Source organism: Chiloscyllium plagiosum, chromosome 2 (genome assembly GCF_004010195.1).
Source record: "Chiloscyllium plagiosum isolate BGI_BamShark_2017 chromosome 2, ASM401019v2, whole genome shotgun sequence".
In the NCBI taxonomy this organism is placed as follows: domain Eukaryota; kingdom Metazoa; phylum Chordata; class Chondrichthyes; order Orectolobiformes; family Hemiscylliidae; genus Chiloscyllium; species Chiloscyllium plagiosum.
Genome location: NC_057711.1, coordinates 76,687,454 through 76,697,858, shown reverse-complemented (window position 1 = coordinate 76,697,858; position 10,405 = coordinate 76,687,454). Strand labels below are relative to the sequence as shown.

General features: G+C 43.8%; 1 protein-coding gene across 4 annotated transcripts in view; it reads right to left on the bottom strand.

Annotated features, from left to right (window-relative positions):
• LOC122561056 (beta-1,3-galactosyl-O-glycosyl-glycoprotein beta-1,6-N-acetylglucosaminyltransferase-like) overlaps positions 1-10,405 on the bottom strand; it is a 112,231-nt gene that overhangs the window by 54,576 nt on the left and 47,250 nt on the right. For 2 of the 4 annotated variants that reach the window (XM_043712415.1, XM_043712405.1), the window contains one exon: positions 687-804. The exons of the other annotated variants lie outside the window; for them this stretch is intronic. The gene's annotated coding sequence lies outside the window, so the exon portion shown is untranslated. The remainder of the gene's footprint in view (positions 1-686; positions 805-10,405) is intronic. 4 annotated transcript variants of the gene reach the window in all.

Below are 10,405 nucleotides of genomic sequence, written 5' to 3'. Positions count from 1 at the left end.
ACCAGAATTGCACACAATATTCCAAAAGTGGCCTAACCAATGTCCTGTACAGCCTCCCAACTCCTGTACTCAATACTCTGACCAATAAAGGAAAGCATACCAAATGCCTTCTTCACTATCCTATCTACCTGCGACTCCACTTTCAAGGAGCTATGAACCTGCACTCCAAGGTCTCTTTGTTCAGCAACACTCCCTAGGACCTTACCATTAAATGTATAAGTCCTGCTAAGATTTGCTTTCCCAAAATGCAGCACCTTGCATTTATCTGCCCTTGTTGGCATTCTGCATCCAAAAGTTGCCTTGGAGATGTTGTTAGTTTTTCCAGTTATATGACACATTCTATTTCCATTCAAGTTCCCAAATCAGAAATCTATCAGACTATTGTCATGTAACATGCAAAACACACTTTACTATCCCTCAGATATTAGAGTAAACTTGTACATGAAATATAACAAAAAATGAGGAATATTTTAGCCAAAATTTGACATTTGCAAACTATCAACTATTCCTTTAGTATGGATAGTAACTCGAAGCAGAAATTCAGAAGAGGAGCGTTCAGCTGAGGGAACGGCATAATGGGTGGAAAGCAATAGTTGCATGGTCACACACATGCAGTTGCACTTCAAGCCAGAAAGCCATATGATCATGATGTGGGAGTTGAGAAAGGACATAAAGCAGAACCATACTGTTATCCTGCATGTCCTCGGTCACACCGAATGCAGTTGACCTTTCAGCAGGGCTCAAATGATGTTGGCGTGTCTGTCCTTTGCTGCTCTGCCGCCTTTTATTTCATACCGCCTAGACCTATGAAGAAGAGGGCAGAATTTTAATGATTGCATTGGGTAATGTACCTGCCATGTAACAAAAGATGGCACATGAAATAAAATTTAATGGTCACTGTAGGAAGAGTTTTGATGGAGAATGTCCTGAAGATTGGTTGGAGCTCCAGCATGACCACACACAGGACTCAGTGAGGGCTTCCCAAGGAATCAAACCTGTTACAGGGTAGGGATCCCACACTAGTGAATCAGAGGCTGACAGCTCTCTGGTACTGGCAATTCCATTGGGAGCTGTAGTCACTGTGGTATGTCATTCAGGCCTTTGGAGGGTTGTCAGTTAGTTCAATTGGCTGGATGGCTGGTTTGCAATACAGAGTGACACCAATACAGTACTTCAATTCTCTTACTGGCTAAGATCACCATGAAAGTCCTGCCTTCCCAACTACGCCCCTTGTGTGAGATATAGTTTCCCTCAGGTTAAATCTCCAACCTATCACCTTTACCTCCACCTCCATCCACCTATTGACTCTCAGCTATCTTCTCCCCAGACCCACCCCCCTCCCATTTATCTGTCCACCCCCAAGGCTCCCAGCCTCATTCCTGATGAAGGGCTCGGGCCCAAAATGTCGATTCTCTTGCTCCTCTGATGCTGCCTGACCTGCTTTGCTTTTCCAGCAACACACTCTTGACTTAACTCACTACCTGAAAATGTGTTGCTGGAAAAGCGCAGCAGGTCAGGCAGCATCCAGGGAACAGGAGAATCGACGTTTCGGCATAAGCCCTTCTTCAGGAATCAGGATGCTGATCTCCAGCATCTGCAGACCTCACTTTCTCCTTAAATCACTACCTATCAATCGTCTCTATCTAACGACACAGCAGCCACATGGTCCTCTGGAACTCTAGTGACTGCACCTCTGCCTTAACCAGACATAGACACTGCAGCCATGAGAGAAAGCTAAGTGGAGCAGAATGTGAGAGGGATTACCAGGAAGGCTCAGGGAGGTTTTTCTGTGGGCTTCATCCTCCTGAGGCCGGGACTCTGGCACAAAGTGCCTGAAACAAAGGGGCTCTCTACAAATTGGCCATAGACAAGTCAGACAAGTCAGACAGGATTGCTTTGTGGTTGTCCCAGTAGAGTTCCAATGGCGCCAGCATAAGGCCCTTAATTAGCTCTGAGGTAACTACTTAAGGGACTCAATTGGCCTCCAGGGAGGATTGCTACATACCCTCTACAGTTTCTGCTTGGATCTTACTCGGGCAATGTAAGATCCGCAAAGGTACCTTTGGATCAGATCCAATAGGATACTTTATCTCCTCAAAGCTTACCCTATCTATCCAAGCAAATCCATATGGTTTAGATCTGCTGTTATCTGATTTAATGTGCACACTTCAGGTTTCAGACACCTTCCTCATTAGAATCATTAGAATCATAGAAGAATGGAAGTAGCCAATGATTGAAATGACTAGCTGCTTCCATAACAGTCCACACATGAATCCTAAGGTGACTCTGTTTCCAAACCATTTCAGGGGGATGGGAGGAAATGGCATAGTGGTATTAGCACCTGGCTATTAACCTAGAGACCCAAGTAATGTTCTGGGAACTGGATGCAAATCCTGCCATGGGAGACGGTGGAATTTGAATTGAATAAAAATCTGGAATTAACAGTCTAACGATTACCACTGTCGATTGTCAAGAAATAAAAAACTATCTGGTTCACTAATGTCCTTCAGGGAAGGAAATTGCCATCCCTACCTGGTCTGGCTTACATATGATTCCAGACCCAGAATAATATGGTTGATTCTCAACCGCCCTCTGGCCAGTTACGGATAGGAAAATAATGCTGGTCTCACCAGTGACACCCTTATCCTGTGAATGAATAATGAAAAAAAGGGAGATGCTATGTCTGGGGACAAGACTAAGACTTTCTGTGGACTTGGTTATTTTTGCCACTTCAGAGGGATGCTACAACTGGATCAATCATGAGATGGAACTGTAGGAGACTGCCGAATGAAAGATGGGAGAAAGCAAAAAAATCTAAAGCATTAAATGTGAACAATGAGACCCTGACGCATACCATGCATACCAACGATGTTTTACTATTTACTGAAACATGTGCCTAGGAATCTGAATTTACTGCCAGGGATTTCACCATGCAATTGGGAGAATGCCTTAAAAAGTCACCTCTCCTGTGTAGGCTTCTCAAGCGTTTGCAAACTCAGCAGTGACCGGAAGCTGGAAGTTACTGAATCAACAGTGTTTTCCTCAGCCCCCCTTGTAATTCAGAAAGAGCAGGCGTATTTTCTCAGGCATCAAAAAAACAAACCATCCTCCACGTTCCTGATCAATTACTTGCTTTTGTTCCCACCTTAACCTTATAACTTCTCTTCCTCCCACAACTTTGACAACAGACCGTATTTCCTCCTAATAATAAACACACGCTTTACTGGTTACCCACTTGCTAGTCACCAACTTCAACGGTTCCCTGCAACATCATTTTGACATTGAAGGTCCCTCTCAGTAGTTGGCCAATTTGATTGGCTTTTGGGAAACAAGATCATAAAACAGAGGAGCAAAAGTTAGGCCATTCGGCCCATTGAATCTGCTCCACCATTCAATCATGGCAAATAAGTTTCTCAAGCCCATTCTCCCGCTTTCTCCCGTAACCTTTGATCCTATTGATAATCAAGAACTCTGTCTTAAATATAGTCAATGACCTGGCCTCCACAGCCTTCTGCAGCAATGAATTCCATAGGTTGACCACTCTGACTGAATAGGTTTCTCCTCACCTCTGTTCTAAAAGGTCTTCCCTTTACCTTAAGGCTGTGTCATCAGGTTCTAGTCCCTCCTGTTAATGAAAACATCTTCCCAATTTGCACTCTATCCAGACTGTTCAGTATTCTGTAAGTTTCAATTAGATCCCCCCCCCAACACCCTCCCCCCCAACCCAACCCCCCCCCACCATCCTTCTCAACTCCATTGAGTATAGACCCAGAGTCCTCAAACATAAATGTCAAGCCTTTAATTCTTCGGATCATTCTCGTGAACCTCCTCTGGACCCGCTCCAGAGCCAGTACATCCTTCCTGTGGTATGGGGCCCAAAATTGCTCACAATACTCTCAATGTGGTCTGACCAGAGCCTTTTAGAGCCTCAGATGCACATCCTTGCTTTTACATTCTAGTCCTCTCAAAATAAGTGCTAACATTCTATTTGCCTTCCTAACTACCAACTCAACCTGCAAGTTTATCTTAAGAGAATCCTGAAACAAAATAAAGAGTTACCTTGGCAGGACTTCCAGTCCTCTCACCTGGACAGATTCTTCAACCATTTCAGCCTCACCCACAACATGAATTGAAGTATTAGTGAATGCCAATATTTAATCACTGATATAAGGTCATCAATTTGAAATAGCAATTATTTCTATCAACATAGATGCGTCCATGACTCCTTGTGCGTTTTGCATATCTTCTGTCTTTATTTTAAGTCCCAAAGTGGGGCTTGAATATTAATGAGGAATTAGCAGTCCTACAGTTCTGTCATGGCCAGATGGTCTGTTCAAGGATGAATGAACAGTGACATAATGCAGTGAAGCACATTTAATATAATTTAAAAGGCAATGTGCTAAATAGAAACCAAGTTTTGAAAGATATGTGTCCTAAAATGATGCAAAGCACTAATTGGTATTGTTTCAAAACTGTAGTAATTTGTAATATTTCAGCATTTATTACACAATTTTATGTTCTATTTCAAAAGGAGAAAATTACTTTCCACCTAATACTATATGCCTTTATCTTACGTTACAATTAGCTTTACTCCTTTTTTATTCAGGTCGGATCACCTACAGCATACTCTGAATTCCTATGGATATAGAGGGAAAAGAGAATGATCGACAGCAATTGCGCAGAACATACAATACCAAGAAAGTGTAGCGGACTGTCCAAACACTGGAGGACCCTCTCATACAGCTCCAAGCTGTGAATCACAATTTTAGCAGCCCCATCGTTTGCTCCACCGTGGCCCTGATCATTGCTTATGCACCAAATTGACAAAGGTGCCATGCTGCCTGAGTGGCTAACACATTATATCCAAAGGACTGTGCCAGCTCTTCTATAAACCTCTTCCTGTCTCACACCCACCTCAACTAATTCACACATGATACTTACATGATATATGAAGCAGCGTTCAGTTGTCTCCTCAATGGCTAAGGTCCAGCAGATTCCATGCTTTCACTTATAAAAGTGACACAGACCCTGCTCACCCTGTGCATTTTCTGAGCCATTTTTCATTTGCACTGGGCATTGAGAGAATGGAAAGTGATAGCTAGGAACGTAGCTCGCGATGGTCACCATCAGCAACAGGGTCTCTCTGGGTGTGAGGTAGCTGCCCCCGACCCACTCCCCCATCACCCGCTGCCCTGGTCCAAAGTTTCCATGCCCCCCTTCCTGTTGCATTACCTCGACATCCAATTTCCACACACCCTCCCAATGGGGAGACCAAGCATATCAAATGTCACCTCCAACAGACTTCCTGCTCCCCCATATCCCAGCATTACCCATTACTCAAAACTCCCACTGTGGATGGCATGGTGGTGCCACTGTCTATAACCCCCCCCTCCCATTGGCTATCACGCCTTCAACTGTTGTTTCACATACCATCATACATCTGCACTGTCCCCCTGTCACTAATCTTGTTCTCATCTCCACATGTTCCTTTGTTTCCCACACTGCCAGCCCTGATCCCCTGGCTCTGATACATGAGAATGGAATGAATATGAGCAGGAGTCAGCCATTTGGTCCTTCAGGTCAGACCCACCATTCAACAAGATCATAGCTGAATTGCCCAGGCCTTATTTCTTCTTCTCTGGCAGCTCCCAGTCGTCAAATATCTGCCTACCTCCACCTTAAATACTTCAATTATCTAGTCTCTGCAACTGTATGATGTACAGAATTCCAAACATTTTTGGCTCTATCACTCACGCCAGTGTTTTTCCTGTTTTCCCAATAGGTCCCCTTTGCAACCTCACACCAATCAATGGATTGACACCCATAGTTGTATTTACCCAAGTTCTCAAACCCCTATTAACAAGCAGACCCTAGACATAGAATCATGGGGTCATAGAGATGTACAGCACAGAAACAGATCCCTCAGACCAACTCGTTCATGCCACCCAGATATCCCAACCTAATCTAGTCCCATTTGCCAGCACATGGTCCATGTCCCTCCAAAACTTTCCTATTCATATACCCATCCAGATGCTTTTTAAATGTTGTAATTGTACCAGCCTCCACCACTTCCTCTGGCAACTCATTCCATACATGCACCATCCTCTGTGTGAAAAGGTTGCCCCTTACGCCTATTTTAAATTTTGCCCATCCCACCCTATAGCTATACCATCTAGTTCTGGACTCCCCCACCCCAGAGAAAAGACCTTGTCTGTTTATCTGATCCATGCCCCTCATGATTTTATAAACCTCTATAAGGTCACCTTTCAGCCTCCAACACTCCAGGGAAAACAGCCCCAACTTAATCAGCATCTCCCTATAGCTCAAATCCTCCAACCCTTGCAACATCCTTGTAAATCTGTTATGAGCCCTTTCAAGTTTCACAACATTCTTCCGATAGGAAGGAGACCAGAATTGCACACAATATTCCAAAAGTGGCCTAATCAATGTCCTGTACAGCTGCAACATGACCTCCCAACTCCTGTACTCAATACACTGACCAATAAAGGAAAGCATACCTTACGCCTTTTTCACTATCCTATCTACCTGCGACTCTACTTTCAAGGAGCTATGGACCTACACTCCAAGGTCTCTTTGTTCAGTAATGCTCCCTAGGACCTTACCATTAAGTGTATAAGTCCTGTTAAGATTTGCTTTCCCAAAATGCAGCACCTTGCATTTATCTAAATTAAACTCCATCTGCCACTCCTCAGCCTATTGGACCATCTGGTCAAGATCCTGTTGTAATCTGAGGTAACCCTCTTCGCTGTCCACTACACCTCCAATTTGGTGTCATCTGCAAACTTACTAACTGTACCTCTTATGCTCACATCCAAATCATTTATGTAAATGACAAACAGTGGTGGACCCAGCACCGATCCTTGTGACACTCCTCTCAACTCCTTTCCTCAAAGCACTGACCAATAAAGACAAGCACACCAAATGCCTTCCTTATTACCCAGTCTACTTGCAAATCCACTATCAAGGAACTATGAACCTACACTCCAAGGTCTCTTTGTTCAGCCACACTCCCCAGGACCTTACCATTATGGACAAGTACAGAACCGCCCTGGTCCTCACCTTCCATCCCACCAACCTCTGCATAAATTGCATCACCCACATTTCTGGCACCTACAAATAGACCCCACCACCAGAGATATACTTCCCTCCCCATCCCATCCACTTTCCGCAAAGAGCGTTCCCTCTGCAACTAGCTGGTCAGGTCCCTGTTCCCCAACAACCCACCCTCCTCTCCCAGCACCTGCCCCTGCCACCTCAGGAATTGTAAAATCTGCACCCACACCTCCACCTTCACCTCCATCCAATGCCCAAAGGAGCCTTCCACATCTATCAAAATTTCACTGCACTTTCACGCATGTCATTTATTGTATCCTTTGCTCCTGATGCGGTCTCCTCTACACTGGGGAGACTGGATGCCGTCTTGCACAGCACTTTAGGGAACAATAGACAATAGACAATAGGTGCAGGAGTAGGCCATTCTGCCCTTCGAGCCTGCACCACCATTCAATATGATCATGGCTGATCATCCTTAATCAGTATCCTGTTCCTGCCCTATCTCCATAACCCTTGATTCCACTATCCTTGAGAGCTCTATCCAACTCTTTCTTAAATGAATCCAGAGACTGGGCCTCCATTGCCCTCTGGAACATCTCCGGGACACCCGCACCAATCAATCCCACCGACCCGTGGCCAAACATTCCAACTCCCCCTCCCACTCTGCCGAGGACATGCAGGCCCTGGGCCTTCTGCATCACCACTCCCTTACCGCCCGATGCCTGGAGGAAGGATGCTGTTTTTTCCGCCTTGTGACCCTTCAACCCCAGGGCATCAATGGGACTTCACCAGTTTTCTCATTTCCCCTCCCCCCAACTTGCCCCAGTTCCAACCTTCCAGCTCAGCATTGCCCTCATGACCTGTCCCACCTATCAATCTTCCTTCCCACCTATCCGCTCCACCCTCCTCTCTGACCTATCACCTTTACCCCATGAAGGGATCCAGCCCAAAACATTGATTTTCCTGCTCCTTGGATGCTGCCTGACCTGCTGTGCTTTTCCAGCAACACACTCTCGACTCTGATCTCCAGCATCTGCAGACCTCACTTTCTCCTTACCATTAAGTATCTGAGTGCTCCTCTGATTTAGTTTTGCAAAATGCAACACCTCACATTTATCTAAATTAAAATCCATCTGCCATTCCTCAGCCCATTAGCCCATCTGATTAAAATCCCACTGTACTCTGAAGTAACCTTCTTCGCTGTTCACTACATCTCCAATTTTGGTGTCATCTGCAAACTTACTAACTCTACCTCCTTTGTTCGCATCCAAATCATTTATATAAATGAGAAAAAGTAGTAACTAGCTAAACCCCTGATTGCTCTGTTTGCAGCTTCCTATCTGACAGTACACCTCTTCCCCTGACTGTTGGTGCTGGCTTCACAGCACAGATGCCAGCCCACTTCGTGGACTGCAGGAGGGAAATCCCCTGACAGTGAGCTGCTCAAGCTGATAACTGACTGTGACCAAGCCTGTGGACTGTGTGTGGACTATGCCCCTGACTAATGGTCCCAGGATCCCTACAGATGGCAACTCCTTTTGACTGGCTATTTGGTGGAATAAATGTGCTGTGTGTTTGACGTACAGGCAGCTGGGACATGCTGTGAATTTTAGATTAATATCTTGTTACACTGTACAACAAGTTGTCAACCACAGTTCTGCTGCTTCTAACCCCTCCTTAACCCCAGGACACTTTGCAACCAAAAAGGCAAGCAGCTGTCCATGTATCTGTGCAAAAGAGCATGTCAATATGTATTTGGTTCTGGCTGAAGCATCAACTTGCTAACAGGCAAGGCATGGATGCTCAAAGCATGCAAGTAGTCCTGTTGTAGTCTTTGTAATTGTCAATGCATCTTGCATTGTAAGTCTATGCCTCCTAAATGGTCTACAAGTGGATCAGAGAGAAGCCATGTTCGTGAAGTGTGACAATCTTGATAGCACCTTTAGTCATTCAGGCCCCGAGCTCTGTAAATTTCTCCCATAGCTCTCTCCGTTCCTTCCTCCTCTGTTTGGAGACCACCTCTATAATGCTAGTGAACCCTGCTAGGTCTATGTTTAATGCACCTAACATAATTTTCATGTTACAGATAATCATGTTTTGCAAAGACATTAATTAACCATTTTCCAAATGCACTCTGTCTCCCTTTTTATTGAGCAATAGGCCAATTAGGACTTCAGCAGAGGCGATTTTTATTGGCTGAAGTTCGTTGAGGGCTAGCCTTCAACATTGCGAAGGAAGCATTTGTAGCTTTGCAATAAATTGGATTGCACAGATGAAAAACAAGCACAACTGAATTTTAAAAAATAAATATTAATGTAGCATCCATGAACTTCTCTGGATTATCATAATCATACAATGTTCACATAGAATAAACAAAAAAAGTTTGAGATTAATAATATTGAGTCCATTATCTGGATAAGAGCATCTAGAACTTTGCTTTTATGGATGTTTTATGCATTAGTCAAATTGTTATACTATCATATAGGCAACCTAATTGCAAGAATGTGATATCATTTCCTTTACGGTCATTAAATGTGGCTCTCTTATCAACTGCTAATGAGTAAATGTCAGCTTGAATTTATGATCAAACAAAAAATTGAACAAAAAAACTGGATGACTGGTGATACAAGGAAAATGATTGTCTTACTGCATTTCAGAAATTATATGTTCAATAACACATGGTGATATGTTTTCATACATCAGTTATTACCTAGTCTGTGTTCTTCATAATCACATTTGTTTGCACTCATTTCTGGACATAGTGAAGGGATAGTTCCAATGCTGAATAGTTAAAGGTTTATGTGTGAATGAAATTGTTTGCATTTGATAATTTATTTTTATCTAACTGCAATTTGATTAATAATAGAATATGATAACATTTGACTTGGAAGACAAATACTGAAAATGTGTTGCTGGAAAAGCGCAGCAGGTCAGGCAGCATCCAAGGAACGGGAGAATCAACGTTCCGGGCATAAGCCCTTCTCCTGTTCCTTGGATGCTGCCTGATCTGCTGCACTTTTCCAGCAACACATTTTCAGCTCTGATCTCCAGCATCTGCAGCCCTCACTTTCTCCTTGGAAGACAAATAGTAAAGAAAATTTTAATTTCCTTAGGTGTATGGCATCTGTAATTGTTTTTCGGAATATTTGGAAATTACATTTATGATTATGCATCAATTAAAAGGGATGCATTTAACTTTCTCAGCGATAAAGAAAATCTGGCCCATGTCACCTGGCACCTCTTGATCCAGAAGCACTAACAGGAAAGAAGTTAAGAAAGAAAATGTGTGGCTATAAGATACGAAGGGAAGCTGCACGCAGAGAACAACTAC